Consider the following 23,785-nt stretch of genomic DNA (forward strand, 5'->3'; position numbering starts at 1 on the left):
TGAGGTAGTAACCTTATTCATAACCTTATTCGATTCATATTTATATAGCTATCTTATTTTGTGTTGTAAAACTTTAACAACAAGAACATAGTTTGAGTGATTTCAAACTTGTTCGCAAACTAAATAGATCCTTCTAATTTGATTTTTAAAAACACTTCAAGACCTGTAATATATCATATTATGACAAAATCGGATTAATCATATCTTGGCTAATTAACATAATATTTAATATATATTTACTTATGATTTGATTTTATATATTTCAGGACCACCCGTAAACAACACGAGAAGATTAATCATAAGACCTCATGATTGTACGCAACACGTCATTTGACAACACGGTACTTTATGTACGCAACACGTCATTTGACAACATGGTACCATGGGTCAAGATTAATTCTGATCAATACGAATACGATGGGGTCTTTATTTATTTTATTTAAGCAACTAATTGTGGACCACTAACATCGGACTGCTAACTACGGAATAAGAAAATATTAAAAGTATTAAAAGTATATATATATATATATATATACATATGTAACGATTACTTGAAAAGAAAATATGTTGATATATTATATATATGGTTAGGTTTGTGATATCAATCGGAGACCAAGTCGTGATAAATACCTTCAAGGCAAAAGTGAGTATATAGTCCCACTTTTAAACTCTAAATATTTCGGGATGAGAATACATGCATTTTATGATTTACGTTATGGACACAAGTGATTAAAAATATATATTCTACGTTGAGTTGTACCACTGGCATACTTCCCTGTAACTTGGTAACTATTATTTACATGAGGTATTGTAAACGCGAATCCTGTTGATAGATCTATCGGGCCTGACAACCCCAACCGGACTGGACGACCAGTATTCAACGGTTGCACAGTACTTCGTTTCGGTGACTACACTTGGTACGGTGTAGTAAGATTTCATAATAAAGGGAATATGCGACGTTGATTAAATGTTAAGTATGGTTATCAAGTGCTCAACAACTTAGAATATTTTTATTAAAACGTTTATATATGAAATCTTGTGGTCTATATTTATAACGCTGCCGACATTAAACCTATAACTCACCAACTTTATGTTGACGTTTTAAGCATGTTTATTCTCAGGTGATAACTAAAAGCTTCCGCTGCAACATGTTGAATTTAAGCAAGATCTTGAGTATGCATATTTGTGTCAAAAATAAAACTGCATATCGGAGGATTTGTAATGTAAAATATGTTGGAGGTCGTATTGTTATTATCACATGTAAAGTTTGTAAGTCTAAGATTATCGCTAAACGATAATCATTATTAAGTTGTTTAAACCTTGTATTTGTAATAAAAGCTATGGTTTGTATTGTAAAAACGAATGCAGTTTTTGAAAAATGTCGCATATAGAGGTCAATACCTCGCGATGAAATCATATGTTATTGTATTCGTCCTTATGGTTAAGGTCGGGTTATGACACATAATAATAACTTAAGTACGAAACATTAATTTAAAAAGGAGAACATAGCTTACATTGATTATTTATCGCGTAGTGTTACACGGACAGAGCTCCGACTTTAAAACCCGTAAAATAACCTTTGCATAACCCAAAACTAATCTAATATAAAACTACACTATACTATATATAATATATATATATATATATATATATATATATATATATATATATTTATTATTATTACAGAGGAGTATTATTATTATTATTGTTTTTTTTTTGGTGTTGAACTCGGCAGCAAGCTCGTGCCTTTTATAGGAAATTTTGATCCTGGTGTGCTCCGCGATCATGGAGGTTTAAGCCTTCAGAGCTCCGCGAGTGCGGAGCTTCAGAATCCAGCTCACCAAATTTTGGATCCTAGCTTTGTCGACATATTTATTATATATATAATATATAAATAATTTATATAATTATTTAAATATTATATTATATTCTTGTGCATAGTTGACTTATAATTTTTAGTCCGTTGCGTCGGGCGTTGATAGTTGGCTCAGGTCCCGGTTCCGGATTTTCGAACGTCCTTTCGTATAATTTAATATCTTGTACTTTGCATTCTGCAACTTGTACTCTTGTCATTTTTAGACGTTTCTCATCAATAATTTGAACCACTTGAATTGTATCTTGTACAATTGAGCTTTTTGGATGTTTGCGTCTTCAAATCGTTGTTTTCGCCTTTTGTCTTCGCACTTATTTAATATAAACGATTACAACTTAAAATAGAACAATTACAACTAAATAATTTACATATTGGGAGGATATTGCTACTAAATATATGTTCATTTGGAGCACTATCATTAATCAGCTGCAAAACCATCATTGATCCAACACCATCTACAACACCTGCAACAATCATTTTTTCTGTTTTGATTCAGGACAACAACATCACAACAACAAACCTGCAACTATGAATTACCGTCACTATTACGCTGCTGGTTCCTTCTGTTTCCTGCTTACCTCGAACACCAAGTGAGCACCAATGTGATGACCCGTCCAAATCCATTTGGACGAATACATCATTCATTGATTTCATTGCGAGGTATTTGACCTCTATATGATACATTTTATAAACATTGCATTCTTTTGAAAAGGTATACCATAAATGAATATTTAAATCCAAGGTTTTCGACATCTAATGATTTCCACATATAGACAATCACCGTAAATAATGGTTTACAATAATACTTCCATTGATAATGCAGTCAGAATAAGATACATGGTGATGGTTTTGTGAATGCAACATTTTCTTGAATAAAGCATGTATGGCTCCATGCACATAGCTTGTATAACATATAAACAAACAGCGGAAGACTTCTAGGAACCTGAGAATAAACATGTTTGAAAGTGTCAACACAAATGTTGGTGAGTTCATAGTTTTAATGTTTCGCATAATCTGTATATAAAGGTGGATCACAAGATTTCTGTTGTTTCATCCAGAAACATTTATCAAAATATTCTACGAAATTGAGCACCCTGGTAACTAAACTTAACGTATATATAATAAGTACCCCTGTTTAACATACATGCAACCAACATGTATAATACACGCAAACCAATGTGTACTAAACTCAAATAGCATACGTTTGTTTTATAGTTCAGGCTAGGGTTTCTATACCTGGAACAGACGGGGATGTCAAGCCCTATGGATCCATATACAACTATTCACGCCCACCAGTTCTTATAACTGGCAGTTACTAGTTACCAAAGCTAAGGGATTTTCAGTTCAAACTCGGTGTAGAATTTAGTATGTACTTGTATCCATTGCGTTAAAAATCAAGTGCATGTATTCTCAGCCCAAAAATATAGATTGCAAACGCAATTTAAAAAAGGAGCAAATGAAACTCACCTTAGCAGCACATAAGGTCATTCATCGAAATGTGACCGAAACTCAGAATGCAAAACAACCGTAGATCTCAACCTAGAGAACATATGTTGGTCAATACATGTCTAATATGCTAGGTCGGGTCATAGTGTATCACAATCCTAATGCTCGAGACTGACATGCAAAAGTTAACAAAAGTCATCTCAAAAGTCAACCTGACCCAATATGATCTTTAAATCTATACATGTTTATTAACATAGTATAAGTCTTGATAATTGAACGAATTTATAGTTTATCAAACTCAAAATATTATTTATTTCAGGAGATGTATTATACTTGAATTATCATGGAAATCAAACATAATTTTCATATAGTTTTCTAATACTTGAAAATCAGATTATAGTGCTTATAAAGCTTTAAAACATGATAAGACAGTCAACTTTGTCAATTGTTCAATAAGACGAGACGTGCCTTATATAGAAATTATTTACTCGATTAGTAATATTTGACAATCCAATTAATCAATCTTATAAACAAGTTGTTTAAATCTTAATTGCAGATTCAAAAGTAATTTCAATTAACGTTAATCATAATTCAGTTGATCATATCTTTTAATTCGTTCATCGAAATTACGCGATTTCTAAATGAAAAGTTATTGATTTTTCGCTAGCTTTCTAATAACATGCATATCATATGCCTTATATTAGTTGTATATGAATTAAATTCGTGATTCATCATAACTATTTAACGACAAAATTTAGCATACAAGCATGCATAAATATATATACTCGAGCACTAGACATGGATACACTATTAATATATAAAAGATAAAATATAAATACTTACGTATCAATATTGTGATTCAATATTGCAGAAAAATACGTAGACGCAACGGAGATGATAAACACTAGTTTGACTTGCGAACAGTACCCATGAATATTACCCATAACCTCCATAGCTATAACCAAGGTTGCAAAATTCGCTATTAGGGATTAATCCGTCTGGACTTTAGAAGGATTAATCGGTAATTCGGGGTTTAATCGGGGATTAATAGGATTGTACTGTATACATTTAAATATTAAATTTTAAAAATTATATGTCTAAATATTGAAAAAAACCACAAATATAAAAATAAACTTTAACATAATTGTCTAAAATTATTCATATTGCTCAAAAACTATAAAGTTATAGTTTAGATTCATGTTAAAATGTTAACGATTTTTGACTTTGACCAACTTTGATTACCAAATTCGATTTTGACCTATCAATTGACGTCAACCATTTAATTAAACGGATTTTCAAAAATCGGAACGGATTGCTCTTAAAAATGATTAATCGGGGATTAATAGGCGAGTAATCGGGTTTTTTACAACATTGGCTATAACCCATAGTTTCCTTAGCTTTAACCCGCTCGAAAACTTGTTTTGAAAGTGACACGCTCATGACCTCGTCGTAGTATTTTATGTATAATAATAATACAACTTAATAATAATACTAAGACTAATAATAATCTTAATAATAATAATAATAATAATAATAATAATAATAATAATAATAATAATAATAATAATAATAATAATAATAATAATAATATAAATATATATGTAAGTAGGTGCGAGAGATAGAGTGAATCAGAAATTAGAAAACGTTCGAACTTTATAACACTTGGCCTGTCTCCCATAGGCATGGCTGTATAGGCATTTTCCCATGCGATCGCATGGGCCAACTGTCCAGCACTCAAACGTTTTGTAATCTAGCTCGTCGACATAATTAAATATAATATATATAATATATATAATTTAAATTAATTAATTATATATTATATTATATTCTCGTACCCAGTTATCTTGTAATTTTGGTTCCGATGTCTTGTACATTTACGTTTGACTTATCGCTTTCGGTTTCTCGAACGCATTTTCGTACGCTTAGAAAACTAGTACTTTTCGTTATCCGACGTGTACCTTTATCAATAATTAGACTTAATCATCGATAGACTATATTACCCAAAGTATAATCTTTACATTTGAGCGTTGTGGTTATTTGCTTCTATAAATCAATGTCTCGCTATTTATTAATATATATTTAATAATATTATTTTAAATCAAATCGTTTTAAGATTAAGTTAATATTTTATTTTATCACCTTGTAAAATATATATATACATTTTCATTTTGAAATAGTGTTTTACTGTAGAAAAGTTTTATTACTGTAGCAAATGGTGATTTTCGAAAACACTGTAGCTTTTTGGGTACTGTAGCAATTCGAAAATACTGTAGCAAATTAGTGTTTTACTTGTTCATCTTAAATGTTTTAGTTCACTTATCTAAATATCAATCAAATCAACAAACGAATGTTACTATCGTTTACTAAATAACTTGAAATTATATATATATGTATATATCTTTATTTAATATACATAAATCAGTTTTTAAATACACATTGCAAGTTATTTATAATTAATTTTAATAATTAATATTTCAACTTATTGTATATATATATATATATATATATATATATATATATATATATATATATATATATATTACAAATAGATGTTCTTGAATCGTCGGTCAATAGTCAAGGGTTAACTGAATATATGAACATAGTTTCAAAATTTTCGAGACTCAACATTACAGACTTTGCTTATCGTGTCGAAATCATATAAAGATTAAGTTTAAATTTAGTCAAAAATTTCCGGGTCGTCACAACCAAACTCCAATTAATCGCTACTGCTACCCTTTTGTTTATGTTTGAAAAGTAATTCCGGCTGCTGTGTTCTTTTCTTTCTGTTTTCAAACATACATAATGATGATGATTTATTTAAATGATTAGGATGATAGATAATGGAACAAAAACCCACACAACCCACACATCATCAACGAAACCCACCACCTACCCACTATCTTTACTGTTCTATTTTTTCTGTTTCTATCCGATTAATCACCATGACAAACACCATTAAAACCACATACCTGTTACTGCTACAATTCATCTTGTGCTCCTCTCGACCGATTACTGCTACTACCGTAACCATGATTCCAGATGCTTGAAACCAATTCATCTCGATTTAATCGATGCAACATATATCGATTTCGTTAATAAAATTTAAATTATAATCTAAATCGAAAAGTAAGAGACTTAACTGAAATCAATTTCCATCTAATTGATTATAGATGAGGGCTTCGATTTCCTTTGATAATCCTAACCTTTTACTGATCGATCAATGTTGAACCATGTGCGAACCCTAATTCTTGTTTTCCTGATTGAATTCATCACTGGTTTTCCTGATGGTTTCAATGAACTGATCATTGACTGCTGATGAAATTTCGCTTGTCGATTTAATGGTTGTATGAAGTACGGAGTATTTGATTTCCAAAAACCATCGATTATTGTTGTTGCTTCGTGATATTATCCTAACCGAACACGTTTATATCGGGTCATCCAAAACTGATTTGGATCAGACAAATGTTGGGCTGAATAATTGGTTATGTTAGTGAACTTTTGGTTGGGACGAAATACATTTTGGCCCGATTTATATTAACTAATTTATCACCTTGGGCCGTGAAATGCCCAGTTCATATTAATTATAAACGTTTCATATTAATTGGTTTCTTTGCGAGGCTTTGACCTCTATATGAGACGTTTTTCAAATCTTGCATTCATTTTTTTTAAATAACCATAACCTTTACTATTGAATAAAGGTCTTAATGACATAATTTAGATTGTCTTTCAAAGACAATCTCCTCAAATAAATAAGTTTTTACACAACCCATTACAATATAATTAAATATATTACAACAAACACTCCGAATGCAAGTTTAAACAATATAAACAATTAAGCTGACTCCAAATCTTGACCTTGGGTTGGCATACGACAGCGGAAGCGTTTTTAATATTCACCTGAGAATAAACATGCTTAAAACGTCAACAAAAATGTTGGTGAGTCATAGGTTTAATTTCTATATATTAATCATAATATTTAATAAGCCACAAGATTTCATTTAATTAAGCAGGATCATTACAACTGCAAAAATCATTCATACGATGAGTCGCCTGGTAACCGACCTTAACATGGAGCACTTAAGATATCTGGCATCATACATTCCACTATTCAAATGTATGACAAGAACCCTTCGAATTACTAAAGCATTTTCACTATTCGAAAATGGGGGGTGTTGGTGCCCGTAGATCTACCTTTAGGGTTCGCGTCAATTAGTGTTTTTCACTAATTCTTAGGTTACCAAGCATAATAATAAGTACAGATATCCAGTATAACAAAACAATCGTAGAATGTAGTTTCATGAACTTGTGCTTATTTTGTAAAACATTTATAAATTTGCATGTATTCTCATCCCAAAATAATTTAGATAGTAAAAATGGGACAATAACTCACTTGTGATGATTTCCAAATAGATGGTAATAAGACTTGGCCTTTGACAAATTCACGAACCTAACACTAATATTCTTGTGTCAAGAGATATATATATATATATATATATATATATATATATATATATATATATATATATATATATATATATATATATATATATATAATTAATATTCCATACTTATGATACTTGTAATAATTTTAATTGTCCATTGTTAGTAGTCCAACGTTAGTAGTCTAATAGTCCGATAGTCCAACAGTATAAATATATATATAAATATAAATGCGTATATTGTGTTAGAATTTACTAACACTATAATATATTGTCTTAATATAGTAAGACACATAATATGTATATTGTCTGAAGCAATCCGCGACCCATTGTATACATGTCTCAGGCTCGATCACAACTCAAAGTATATATATTATTTTGGAATCCACTTCGACCCACAGCTAACTCGAAATTACTGCCAATGGTGTCTTATAGTTCGTTCCAATAATATATATAGCAGAAATCAAAATGATATGTCAAAACGCTGTATACGGATCCACGGTGATCAAGTCATATATATATATATGGTGCCTTACGATCTTTATTAAGACTATAATATATTGTCGTAGAACTTAATCACGACTAGTATAAATTGTATTTCCATGAGTACGGGAACAAGACATGTATAAATACATGTAGGATACAAGGTAAGTTAGCTAGGATAAGGTTAGCATCCATTTTTATTAATCAAAATTGTAGCTAAAAACAAGCAAAATATCCAATTTTGTTTTACCCAAAATTTCTTCGTTACAAATCCGTTTTGAGTGATTCAACTTGCCATGGTTTTGTATCGAACCGTTATTTATTAATCTAAATAGAAAAAGTATATGTTTTGATAATGCTAAAAACGAACATATATTTCATAGCATTATCCCTCAAGAAAGACAAGCTTTTAGTTGCAATTGTTCTATTTACAAATGATATTCGTTTAAATAATAAAAGGTGAAGACAAAAGACAGATTCGACGAATTGAAGACGCAAACGACCAAAAAGCTCAAAAGTACAAAGTACAATCAAAGTGGTTCAAATTATTAATGAGAAACGTCTCAAAATTACAAGAGTACAAGAAGCGAAACGCAAAATACAAGATATTAAATTGTACGCAAGGACGTTTGAAAATCCGGAACCGGGATCAAAGTCAACTCTCAACGCTCGACGCAACGGACTAAAAATTACAAGTCAACTATGCACATAAATATAATATAATATATAAATAATTCTTAAAATTATATATATATATATTATATTATATATATATAAATCGTCGGCAAAGAAGAAAACAAAGATATGTGAGCTGAAAAAAGTAGGCCATGCGATCGCATGGCCAGGAAGGCCAAAGACCATGCGATTGCATGGTGTCCTGTAGCAGCAGACATCCTATAAATTTCGCGTGTTCTGGCCATTTATTAACACATCTTTTTCTTCTCTTCATCTCATATATATATATATATATATATATATATATATATATATATATATATATATATATATATATATATATATATATATATATATATATATATATATATATTATAATTTTAATTTTAATTTTAATTTTAATAATAATAAGGGTATGTTAGCGAATGTTGTAAGGGTGTAAGTCGAAATTCTGTCCGTGTAACGCTACGCTATTATTAATCATTGTAAGTTATGTTCAACCTTTTTAAATTAATTTCTCGTAGCTAAGTTATTATTATGCTTATTTAAGCCGAAGTAATCATGATGTTGGGCTAAATATTAAAGACGGGGTAATTGGGCTTTGTACCATAATTGGGGTTTGGACAAAAGAACGACACTTGTGAAAATTAGACTATGGGCTATTAATGGGCTTTATATTTGTTTAATTAAATGATAGTTTGTTAATGTAATATAAAGATTTACAATTGGACGTACCTATAAATAACCATATACACTCGATCGGACACGATGGGCGGGATATTTATAAGTACTAATAATCGTTCATTTAACTGGACACGGGAATGGATTAATAATCAATGGACTTATTAAAACATGGGTGAATTATATACAAGGAAAATTGGTATAATTATAGTTTAAGTCCCCAATTAGTTGGAATATTTGACTTCGGATATAAGGATAATTTGACGAGGACACTCGCACTTTATATTTATGACTGATGGACTGTTATGGACAAAAACCAGACGGACATATTGAATAATCTAGGACAAAGGACAATTAACCCATGGTAATAAACTAAAATCAACACGTCAAACATCATGATTACGGAAGTTTAAATAAGCATAATTCCTTTATTTCATATTTAATTGCACTTTTAATTATCGTACTTTTTAATTATCGCAACTTTATTTATTGTCATTTACTTTATGCACTTTTATTTATCGCAATTTCATTATTGTCTTTTACTTTACGCTTTAAATTAAGTTGTATTTATTTTTAATATTTTACATTAGGTTTTAACTGCGACTAAAGTTTTAAAATCGACAAACCGGTCATTAAACGGTAAAAACCCCCTTTTATAATAATAATACTACTTATATATATTTTTGTATTTTTACAATTATAAGTTAAAAATATAGCGTTAAACTTGGCAAGTTCCCTGTGGACGAACCGGACTTACTAAAAACTACACTACTATATGATTAGGTACACTGCCTATAAGTGTTGTAGCAAGGTTTAGGTATATCCACTCTATAAATAAATAAATAACTTGTGTAAAATTGTATCGTATTTAATAGTATTTTGTAGCAAATATATAACTATTTCGTATACGCCTCGCATAACATCAAGTATTTTTGGCGCCGCTGCCGGGGAAAAACAACGCCGAAAGCGAAACGCTATATATAAAAAAAAAAGATTCTTAGTTTACTTTTGTAAAAATACGCTTTTGTAAAAATACGTTTTAATTATTAAAAATACAAAAATATAAAAAGAAAAACAAAAAATTATATATTTTTAATAGTTTGTTAAATATATATAAAATTATAAAGTTTCTTTATTTTTATTTTTATTTTTAAAATACAAGTTTTTATTTGTTTATTTAAATATTTTATAAAAACAGAAGAAAAAAAATAAGTAAAAGTTTACGGGCCTGACACTGTTGCAGCCCAGACTTGTGGCCCGGATCCAAGAGTCATGCGATCGCATGGCTTGTATGAACAAAACTCATGCGACCGCATGAGCAGCCCTGACACGCTGGTCTGAACCTGTAGACAGCATTAATTACAGTTTATTATTAATTATTATTAATATTAAACCCTAATTAGGGTTAGTATATTATATTAATTAATTTTAGATTTAATTAATTTGTATTATTTAGTTTTAATTAGTTTTAATAAATTATAAAATTAATACTTTTATAAAATAATAATATAAAAATAATATTTTTATAAAAATTGTATTTTTATAAACTTTTAGTTTTATTTATATATTTCGTATCTTTTTAATCGTTTATTCATAATATTTGTATTTTTCGTTCGTATTTAGTTTTTAGTCATAGTTTTTGCCGTAGTTATTTTTATTTCTAGATTTTTAGGCTTAGCCGTAAAATCCCTTAAGTACTTTTTCTTTAGACTAAGATTTAGGTGCTTTAGAATTTTGCGACGCCGTTTTATAAATTTTAAGTACTTTTTAAGTTATTGCCGTTTTGGATATAGAATTCCTTTTAAGCTTTAATACCTTTAAACGTAACTTTTAATTTTTAGTTTTTAGACTTTTAAGTTTCGACGCGCTACGTTCTTTTTTATTATTTTTCGACCTTTTATTTTTCGACGTTTTTCGACGCGCTCTTTTTCTTTCTTATTTCTCGACGCTCTAGATTTTTAGGACATAGAATTTTCTATTTCTTCTCTAAAATTTCTTTAAAATTTTGACGAAAAATTATTTTAAGTGGTTAAATTGATATACATCCAAAATTTTCTGGTTCGTAGTAATAGTTGGATTTGTTAGTGGCTGAGTTGTGAGCTTCCGATTTAAAGGGTTCTGGCTCCCTGCTACATCTTTTGGCTATTCGAAACGTGGGCAAAATCAGAAAAGTCTATTTAATTTGATAACTTATATAATTTTTATCTTTTATAACTAATAGGATATTCAGTGAATGCACCGAGCAAAACGTTCACCACCTTTTATACGTTCACCACCTGTAACTCGATCAAGACATCTAGCCAATATTGTCGCCGTTGATTTTTCTTTAGAATCGTCATCCAGTCGTCCAAGTACTCCAATTCAAATTTCCGATAATCCATTTTTTGAACCCGACCTCACAATTGAGAATCCGGAGGATATTCAGGGACAATTTAGAGATCCTGAACCATTAATCTTTCCTCCGGATCCACCAATCATTCAAACATAGATTATCGAGGAACAACCCATTAAATCAGAATCCTCTAGTGATTCAGATTCAACAAATTCAATCATGGAAAATCTGGAACCTCTAAGTATGGAAGATCGAATGCGAGCTAAACGCACTGGCCAAGGTCACGCAATTACTCAACCAGACATTAATGCGCCAGATTATGAAATCAAAGGACAAATCCTACATATGGTAACTAATCAATGCCAATTTAGTGGTACGCCAAAGGAAGATCCAAATGAACATCTTCGTACCTTCAATAGGATCTGTACTCTTTTTAAAATAAGAGAAGTGGAGGATGAACAGATATATCTCATGTTATTTCCCTGGACTTTAAAGGGAGAAGCTAAAGATTGGTTAGAATCATTACCTGAAGGGGCGATTGATACATGGGATGTTTTAGTTGAAAATTTTCTTAAACAATTCTTTCCGGCATCTAAAGCCGTAAGACTTCAAGGAGAAATTGTTACGTTCACACAAAAGCCAAATGAAACTCTATATGAAGCATGGACAAGATTTGGAAAGTTATTGAGAGGATGTCCGCAACATGGTTTAGACACTTATCAAATAGTACAAATATTCTACCAAGGATGCGACATCACTACAAGAAAAGACATCGATATAGCAGCTGGTGGTCCATTATGAAGAAAATCGCAACTGACGCTTACAAAATTATTGATAACACTGCTTCCCACTCACATGAGTGGCACCAAGAAAAAGATATCATTAGATCATCTAAAGCAGCTAGAGCCGATTCTAGCCATGACTTTGATTCCATTTCTGCAAAGATAGATGCTGTAGAAAGACGAATCGAAAAGATGACTAAAGATATTCACTCAATACGAATTAGTTGTGAGCAGTGTGGAGGACCACATTTGACAAAAGATTGTCTCAGTATTGAACAAACAATGGAACAAAGAGAGAATGTTTCATACATAAACCAAAGGCCTGGAAATAATTATCAGAATAATTATCAACCGCCAAGACCAATCTACAATCAAAATCAGAATTATAACCGAAATGTTCCATACAACAACCAACAAGGTCCTAGCAATCAACAAGTATCCAATAATACTTACAATCAGCAAAGACCTATTTTTCAAAACAAACCACCACAACCCGATGATAAAAAGCCAAATTTAGAAGATATGATGTCGAAGCTAGTTGAATCTCAAACTCAATTTTTCACATCTCAGAAACAAACCAATGAACAAAATGCTCAAGCATTTAGAAATCAACAAGCTTCTATTCAAAATTTGGAACAAGAAGTGAGCAACCTAGCAAGGTTAATAGGTGAAAGAAAACCGGGAAGTCTACCGAGCGATACAAATGCTAACCCCCAGAATAAAACAGCTAAAGCCATTACCACAAGAAGTGGTATTACACTTAAACCACCTGAAATGCCTGTAATTTCTGATAACGCTATTCCTACTCCACAAGAACCACAACCTGAGCAAGATAAGAAAACAAAACCGGTAGTTGAAAAGGTTATTGAAGATAACACAATTAAGGCTAAACCTTATGTTAAACCATACCAACCACCACTTCCTTACCCGAGTAAAATGAGAAAAGAAAGACTTGAAGCCGAGCAGTCTAAATTTTTGGATATGTTTAAACAGATAAATGTAAATCTTCCTTTCATTGATGTGATTTCAGGAATGCCTAGATATGCTAAATTTCTAAAAGATCTAATCACAAATAGAAAGAAAATGGAAGAACTCTCGGCTGTTACTATGAATGCTAATTGTTCTGCAGTGCTGTTGAATAAGATACCAGAAAAATTATCTGATCTAGGAAGTTTCACAATTCCATGTTTTCTGAGTAGTCTTAGTTCAATAGAAGCATTGGCAGACTTAGGAGCTAGTATAAATTTAATGCCGTATTCATTATACACTAAACTAGACCTTGAAGAATTGAAACCAACACGAATAAGCATACAACTAGCCGATCGATCAGTAAAATATCCTAGAGGGATAATGGAAAATATGCTAGTTAAAGTTGGTACTTTAGTATTTCCAGTAGATTTTGTTATTCTGGATATGGAAGAATATTCTCGAGTTCCTCTAATATTAGGAAGACCATTCTTAAACACGGCTAAAGCAATAATAGACGTGTTCGGTAAGAAACTGACCCTAAGTATAGAGGACGAGAGTGTTACCTTTTCAGTTGATAGAGCCATGCAACAACCGCAATCTGCAGATGATACATGTTATTATATTCAAACTATAGATTCACATGCAGAATTGTTAGAAGAATTTTCAGAATTACAAGGAACAAGAGAATGTTCTTTAGGAGAAGGAACTGAACCAATTGATGAAACTGAAATGTTAGCTACACTGATGGCTAATGGATATGAACCTACAATAGAAGAAATTCAAATGCTAAAAGAGGAAGACAGATATCGATACAAATCATCGATAGAAGAACAACCGACATTAGAGTTAAAGCCACTTCCAAACCATTTGGAATCCGCTTATTTACATAGTGAATCTGAATTACCTGTAATAATATCGTCTTCTCTTACGGGAAATGAAAAATCTCAACTCATTTCTGTGCTAAAAGCTCATAAACTAGCTATTGCATGGAAGATTCATGATATTAAAGGTATAAGTCCTTCGTATTGCACACATAAAATCCTTATGGAAGAAGGTCATAAAACATTTGTACAACGCCAACGAAGACTAAATCCAAATATGCAAGATGTTGTTAAGAAAGAAATTATTAAACTGCTAGATGCAGGTTTAATTTATCCAATTTTTGATAGTCCATGGGTAAGCCCAGTTCAATGCGTACCTAAGAAGGGTGGCATGACTGTCATCACAAATGAAAAAAATGAGCTTATTCCTACTAGGACTGTAACAGGATGGCGTGTTTGTATTGATTATAGAAAATTAAATGACGCCACCAGAAAAGATCACTTTCCCTTACCTTTCATTGATCAAATGTTGGAAAGATTAGCCGGAAATAGTTACTATTGTTTTCTTGATGGTTTTTCCGGATATTTTCAAATTCCAATAGCACCCGAGGACCAAGAGAAAACCACGTTCACGTGCCCTTATGGTACTTTTGCTTATAAACGCATGCCATTTGGACTTTGTAATGCCCCTGCAACCTTTCAAAGGTGCATGATGGCGATTTTTCACGACATGATAGAAGAATGCATGGAAGTTTTCATGGATGACTTTTCAGTCTTCAGTGATACATTTGAATCATGTTTAGTTAATCTTGAACGAATGCTTATTAGATGTGAACAATCAAATCTAGTACTTAATTGGGAGAAATGCCATTTCATGGTTAAAGAAGGCATCGTTCTTGGTCATAAAATTTTAAAGAAAGGAATTGAAGTGGATAGAGCTAAAGTAGATGTAATTGCTAAACTTCCACATCCCACTAATATTAGAGGAGTTAGGAGTTTCCTAGGGCATGTCGGTTTTTACCGACGTTTCATAAAAGATTTTTCTAAAATTGCCACTCCTATGAATAAACTCCTAGAAAAAGATGCACCATTCATCTTTTCAGATGAATGTATCAAATCTTTTAATATTCTTAAAGAAAAACTCACTAATACGCCGATCATGATAACTCCAAATTGGAATCTACCGTTTGAACTCATGTGCGATGCAAGTGATTTTGCAATGGGAGCCGTTTTAGGACAAATGATTGAAAAACGATTTCAACCTATATATTATGCTAGTAAGACGTTACAAGGAGCACAAACAAATTACACAACTACTGAAAAAGAACTCATTGCTATTGTCTTTGCTTTTGACAAATTTCGTTCATATCTCGTTCTAGCTAAAACGGTGGTCTATACCGACCATTCTGCTCTTAGATACCTATTTTCGAAACAAGATGCCAAACCAAGATTAATCTGTTGGATCTTACTCTTATAAGAGTTCGATATTGAAATCTGAGATAAAAAGGGAGCAGAAAATCTCGCCGCTGATCGTCTTTTTCGTCTTGAAAATCCTGAATTAGAAGTTCTAAATGAATCGGCCATACAAGATAACTTTCCTGATGAATATCTTTTGAAGATAGATTATAGTGAAATTCCATGGTTTGCAGACTATGCAAACTACTTAGTATGTAGATTCCTTGAAAAAGGGTTGTCGTACCAAAAACGAAAGAAATTCTTTAGTGATATAAATCACTATTTCTGGGAAGATCCACATTTGTTTAAAAGTTGTCCCGATGGAATAATACGCCGTTGTGTATTCGGAGATGAAGCCAGTCAAATCTTAAATCATTGTCACACAGACCAACAGGAGGGCATTATGGGCCTCAACTCACAGCAAGAAAAGTTTACGATGCTTGATTCTATTGGCCTACAATTTTCAAAGACGCACACATTCTTTGCAAATCCTGCGATACTTGTCAAAGGGCCGGAAAAATAAGTCAACGTGATGAAATGCCATAAAATGTCATTCAAGTATGTGAAGTATTTGACGTTTGGGGTATTGACTTTATGGGTCCATTTCCAAAATCTCATAATAATCTCTACATTCTCGTTGCCATTGATTATGTATCTAAATGGGCGGAAGCACAAGCTCTTCCAACTAACGATGCACGAGTTGTAGTCAACTTTTTAAAACATCTTTTTGCTAGGTTTGGAACACCGAAAGCTTTAATAAGTGATCGGGGTACTCATTTTTGTAACAATCAACTTGAGAAAGTTCTCAAAAGATATGGAGTAACTCATAAAATCTCAACCGCTTATCATCCACAAACAAGTGGATAAGTTGAAAATACCAACCGAGCATTAAAACGTATTATAGAGAAAACTGTAGGATCAAATCCGAAGGAATGGTCCATAAAATTGGAGGATGCACTCTGGGCTTTTAGAACATCCTACAAAACTCCAATTGGAACCACACCTTTTAGACTCGTTTACGGAAAAGCATGTCATCTTCCAGTAGAAATTGAACATAAAGTATTTTGGGCTTTGAAGACATGTAATCTTGATTTACATGAAGCTGGACGTCTTCGATTAAGTCAATTAAACGAATTAGAAGAATTAAGACATGAAGCATATGAAAATTCGTTAGTCTATAAGGAAAGAATGAAGAAATGGCATGATAAAAGAATCAGAAGTTCAAAAGAATTTAAAGAAGGATCCAGAGTTCTTCTTTTCAATTCATGATTCAAGCTATTTCCTGGAAAATTGAAATCAAGATGGTCTGGACCATTCATAGTCAAAAGAGTTTTCCCGTATGGAACAGTGGAATTAATAAATTCAAATGGGGTTGAATTTAAGGTTAATGGTCACAGAGTTAAACATTACATAGATAATCCAATGGAAGTTGAAGATGAAGTCAATCACAATTTCAACACCACAGCTAACTAAGTGTGGGAAGGTTCGAATCTTTTTAGGGTAATAGTTATTTCTGTTAGAGTTAGATATTCTGTTTTCGTGTAGTTTTCGAGAATGAAATCCGAATGGTCTTTCCCTAGCAGACCCTAAAGAACTAATCTTCTTCCCCCATTCTGAATTTTTATTTTTTTTAGGTTTTACGAGATGAAGAATTCCTTTGATCTGAACCATGGTCTAATGCTACATGCTATGATTACTAAACGTAATAATGACACACTTCCGAGTGAACTAGTATCCTTCATAAGAGGCAAAATGGAAGGAGTAAGAAAAGAACTCAGAAAAGATCATCATAAGATACATTTTGGTAAAGAAAAATCAAAATTCGTAATGAAAAGAAGAGCACGACACCTTGAAAGATGCTATAAATGCGAAAAATGGTCACACGAAGGTAAATGTTCAAACAATCAAACATATTCAAATACCGAATTTGTTACTCTATGCAGAGAAGGACCATTTATATGTTTAGAAGAAAAGATATTGAAGATTCGAGGTTATGCTTACGTAGCTATGGAGAACCAAATCACACGACTCTCCTATGAGTTAGCTAAAGCAGGTCTCTGAGAATTCTTTCTCATAGGTAAGTATGTACTTTTTTTATTTTTATTTTATTGCTTTAAACCTTTTGATAATAAACGCTGAATCGTTCGCTATAAAGTATTAAATTGGTATTCAATAAAATTAGGTATGCGTAACCGAAATTATTGATATCATACAAAAATTTATTACATCACTGCGAAATTTACCGTTTATTCTTAAGGTATAAATATCTTTAATCAATCAAACAAAAATATTTCAAAAATTCGTCAGGAGTAAAACTAGGTTATGGAACCGAAATTACTTTACCAAAAAGAGGGGCGTATATTTTTGATAATATTTGATTGATTAAAGTGGGATAAAAGACCAAAAAGATTTTTAATTTTTAATTTTTAATTTTTACCTTGTTTTTAAAATTAATATATTAATATTAAATTATTAATGTAACTTTTTAAAATCAATATATTTAAGTTAGTAAATATTTGAAAAATTAATATTTTTAAAATAAGTTTGTATGTATAAAAACAAAAATATAATATAAGTTTGGTGTGAATTTTTAATTATAATAATATGAATTTTTAATTTTATGCATTTTAAATTTAAGTTTGGTGTGAATTTAAAAACAAAAATTTACTTTATTTCATTAAGTTAAAAATGTGATTTCTAAAAATTCGTCGTAAGTTGAAAACTAGGTCGTTGAACCGAAATTGCTTTACCCAAGGGAGGGACGAGAATTTTTATTATCATTATTTTTAAACCTTATTGAATTAAAGTATGCCAAAAACATTAAAAAAAAAACTCAAAAATATTTACTTTTAAAACCGCGTTTAAAACGTGACAAATGTTTAAAATTTTGTCGAGGAACGAACTAGGACAACGATCCGAAATGCCCTCTTCCTAAAAAGAAACAAAATTTTAATATTTAATTAATTATATGTTTTATTAGTAATGGTTTTTATATAAAAAAAAAAGACCCCATGCGATCGCATGGGGTTCCTTCACAAACACCATGCGGTCGCATGGTGCCAAAAAACTGGGCAGATCATAAACTTCCAGCGAGCTGTTCTGTAACCACACTTCATACACACAAACAGATACGAACACACACATAAACCCTCTCAAATTTCATCAATTTTTCACCAAAATTCACCAAATTTCTTGCTATAATCCGCTCTAATCATGAATTTGATAAGAAGTTTATTAAGAAGGGTAACAATTACACCCCTAAATCTCTTTAGATTTGATTTTTAGTGTTCTTGAGCTATAATTTACCTAATTTGATTTTGTAAATTTCTAGTGTAATTAGAGTTAAATTGTTAGTATATTATGTATGTATAACCTAGATTGATGCTATTTAACATGATTTGAAGCCAAAAACTTCAAAATTTTTAGGAATCTAGGGTTTGTGTTCTTGAGCAATTTGGGGCTTTTTGATATAAACAGGTTATGGCCGATTTTTTCATGAATTATTGCTAAATTAAGTAGTGTAACATGTTTAGGTAGCTAAATGATCCAAACTTTGATCCTAAACATGATTTTTGAGAATTAAAGTGGACTTTTTAGGTATAAAATTCATGAACTTGATTAAATTGATGTAAATGTCATTTGAAACTTGTTTAATTACTAGTAATGGTTATTTTAACATGTTATTTGAGTTGAATGCTTATGAACTTTGTAAACATTTTCATATATGTTTATTTGAAAAAGTGTAGAATTGTTAAAATTGTGAAAATGTGTATAAGTTTAATTTTGATTAAACATGTTATTGTAATTGTTTCAAGTTGTTATTTTGCTAACACTAATGCATATTTGGATGCACAAAATTTGTGTTTAATGTGTTTTGCAGAGATTTACTAATACTGATGGTGCATCATCATCATCTAGACAACCTGCTCCAGAACCTGAACCAGAAATGCAATATGAACCTGAACAGGAGCAACAACAGGAACAACAACAACAACCTGATCAACACGTTCCATATTATGATCCGTAACTAGAATATATTGATGCCTACGTAGTATTTCATGCATCCGATAGTACAACACCCAACGATTCATGATCCAAAGGTATGGCAGCTCTTCTTTTCCCGATTGGGAACATTTATTCACCATTCGTAGGCCTGTATATAAGGAATGGTGCGTTGAGCTTATGAGTACTATTTCACTTAATGCGGATGTAGTTAGGTTAGATGATAGAAGTTTTCTTAGATTTATACTTGGCCGTAGGATGTACAGAATATGCATGCTGGACATGGCCAGGGCTTTACAGATATATACGCCCGCTGAATTACTACTACCCGATTGTATGAATTTGATTTATCATGGTGAAAGAGTAGATAGGAATTTTGATGCTAACGCCGTCTGGAGGCGTATGTCAGATTATAATGTTTTTAGGCGGGCAGGAACACAATCCTACTTACATATTCACAGAGCTGAGCTTCGTATAATTCATAGATTTCTGGCTAACTCGATTACACATAGAGGTCACAACAAGGAGAAAATGACCTTACATGATTTATTCTACCTTAAATGTATTCGAGACCCAAGAGGCTTTGTTACAAAAATACTTGATGTTATGCGGGGCGTATACGAAATAGTTATATATTTGCTACAAAATACTATTAAATACGATACAATTTTACACAAGTTATTTATTTATTTATAGAGTGGATATACCTAAACCTTGCTACAACACTTATAGGCAGTGTACCTAATCGTACAGTAGTGTAGTTTTTAGTAAGTCCGGTTCGTCTACAGGGAACTTGCCAAGTTTAACGCTATATTTTTAACTTATAATTGTAAAAATACAAAAATATATATAAGTAGTATTATAATTATGAAAGGGGGTTTTTACCGTTTAATGACCGGTTTGTCGATTTTAAAACTTTAGTCGTAGTTAAAACCTAATGTAAAATATTAAAAATAAATACAACTTAATTTAAAGCGTAAAGTAAAAGACAATAATGAAATTGCGATAAATAAAAATGCGTAAAGTAAATGACAATAAATAAAGTTGTGATAATTAAAAAGTACGGTAATTAAAAATGCAATTAAATATGAAATAAAGGAATTAAGCTTATTTAAACTTCCGTAATCATGATGTTTGACGTGTTGATTTTAGTTTATTACCATGGGTTAATTGTCCTTTGTCCTGGATTATTCAATATGTCCGTCTAGTTTTTGTCCATAACAGTCCATCAGTCATAAATATAAAGTGCGAGTGTCCTCGTCAAATTATCCTTATATCCGAAGTCAAATATTCCAACTAATTGGGGACTTAAACTATAATTATACCAATTTTCCTTGTATATAATTCACCCCTGTTTTAATAAGTCCATTGATTATTAATCCATTCCCGTGTCCGGTTAAATGAACGATTATTAGTACTTATAAATATCCCGCCCATCGTGTCCGATCGAGTGTATATGGTTATTTATAGGTACGTCCAATTATAAATCTTTATATTACATTAACAAACTATCATTTAATTAAACAAATATAAAGCCCATTAATAGCCCATAGTCTAATTTCCACAAGTGTCGTTCTTTTGTCCAAACCCCAATTATGGTACAAAGCCCAATTACCCCGTCTTTAATATTTAGCCCAACATCATGATTACTTCGGCTTAAATAAGCATAATAATAACTTAGCTACGAGACATTAATTTAAAAAGGGTGAACATAAATTACAATGATTAATAATAGCGTAGCGTTACACGGACAGAATTTCGACTTACACCCTTACAACATTCGCTAACATACCCTTATTATTATTAAAATTAAAATTATGATTATAATATATATATATATATATATATATATATATATACGTGTGAGATGAAGAGAAGAAAAAGATGTGTTAATAAATGGCCAGAACACGCGAAATTTATAGGATGTCTGCTGCTACAGGACACCATGCGATCGCATGGTTTTTGGCCTTCCTGGCCATGCGATCGCATGGCCTACTTTTTTCAGCTCACATGTCTTTGTTTTCTTCTTTGCCGACGATTTATATATATATATATATATATATATATATATATATATATATATAAAATATATATATATATATATATAATTTTAAGAATTATTTATATATTATATTATATTTATGTGCATAGTTGACTTGTAATTTTTAGTCCGTTGCGTCGAGCGTTGAGAGTTGACTTTGGTCCCGGTTCCAGATTTTCGAACGTCCTTGCGTACAATTTAATATCTTGTATTTTGCATTTTGCGTCTTGTACTCTTGTAATTTTGAGACGTTTCTCATTAATAATTTGAACCACTTTGATTGTACTTTGTACTTTTGAGCTTTTTGGTCGTTTGCGTCTTCAATTCGTCGAATCTGTCTTTTGTCTTCACCTTTTATTATTTAAACGAATATCACTTGTAAATAGAACAATTGCAACTTAAAGCTTGTCTTTCTTGAGGGATAATGCTATGAAATATATGTTCATTTTTAGCATTATCATTTTTATAGTCGAAAATACAGCTTAGGTGTCAAATAAGAGAAGATAGTCATATCCGTCGTAAGAACGACATCTTGATGACCCTTTTGAAAAACATACTTTCACTTAGAGTTTAACCATGGATTTTGGATATGTTTCATATCCATATAAAATAAGATTTTTCACCAAAGGAAATCTTTTAATTCAAAGTTTAAGATAGGTTTTTAAAATTAAACCCAAAACAGCCCCCGTTCGACTAAGACGGCGTATATTCAATTTTAAGGTGTTTTTATATCCTTATGTTAGCTTAACATACAGTCATAATACATGTGTTGAAGTATTTTAAAAGTTAAGTTAGAAGGATTAAGTTTATTTGCAAACAAGTTTAGAAATAATCTAAACTATGTTCTTGTTGTTATTAGTTATAAACTCAAAATAAGATAGCTATATGAATATGAATTGAATAAGATTATGAATAAGGTGACTACCTCAAATCAATTGAACAAAGTTGCTGAGATAGAAGTGATGTTCTTGATCTTGGAAGAGTTGTTGGCTTGATTTAAAAAGATTGGAAGTAATCTTCTTGATTTTGATGGTGTTCTTGAAGTGTTCTTGAAATGGTTTTCTTATGATGATTATGTGTTGTTTTTTAAGCTAGTTCTCCATGGATTTTTGATGAGATGATTAGAGAGTTTTAAGGCTTAAGAGTGTTGGTTTTAGAGAGCAAAGACTTAGAATAAAAATGGAAATGGAATGAGTATGTGTGTGTGCATAATGGGACGTGAATTATAGGGTAGAAATAAGGGTTCTTAGTTTGTAATTTTATGTAACAAGTCAAGCTAGGCCCCAAGTTGGTTAATCATGCACACAAGAGAACAAATGAGCTGATTAGGATCTGATTGTGATGGTATTTTGATATGTATATACTAATAGGATATACATCTAAGAGTTATGTATGATACAGGTATGAATACCGCATGAATACAAGTAGAATTCTTGATGGAATCGAATGCGAATACGAGTACAGCTATCTTTGTTGAGTATAAGTATATTGATATATGTTATTAAGTCTTTCAAAAGTGTATTAATACATATTAATACAATACATATACATACATTTTAATTTAGAAGTTATTACAACGTTTAATCGTTATATATATGTATATAGTCTTGAAGTCTTTAAGTTAGTAGTCTCATTATATATATATATATATATATATATATATATATATATATATATATATATATATATATATATATATATATATATATATATATATATATATATATATATATATATATATGTATATATATATAACCAATTGTTAATATACTTAATGAGATACTTA

The 23,785-nt window shown here is 31.0% G+C and overlaps 1 non-coding gene across 1 annotated transcript; it reads right to left on the bottom strand.

Moving 5' to 3' along the window:
- Positions 1 to 12,532: 12,532 nt before the first annotated feature.
- On the bottom strand, positions 12,533 to 12,639 carry LOC139865101 (small nucleolar RNA R71). Its single transcript, XR_011764628.1, has one exon. It is a non-coding gene; the product is annotated as a small nucleolar RNA R71 (small nucleolar RNA).
- Positions 12,640 to 23,785: the final 11,146 nt, after the last annotated feature.

Source organism: Rutidosis leptorrhynchoides, chromosome 8, assembly GCF_046630445.1.
Source record: "Rutidosis leptorrhynchoides isolate AG116_Rl617_1_P2 chromosome 8, CSIRO_AGI_Rlap_v1, whole genome shotgun sequence".
In the NCBI taxonomy this organism is placed as follows: Eukaryota; Viridiplantae; Streptophyta; class Magnoliopsida; order Asterales; family Asteraceae; genus Rutidosis; species Rutidosis leptorrhynchoides.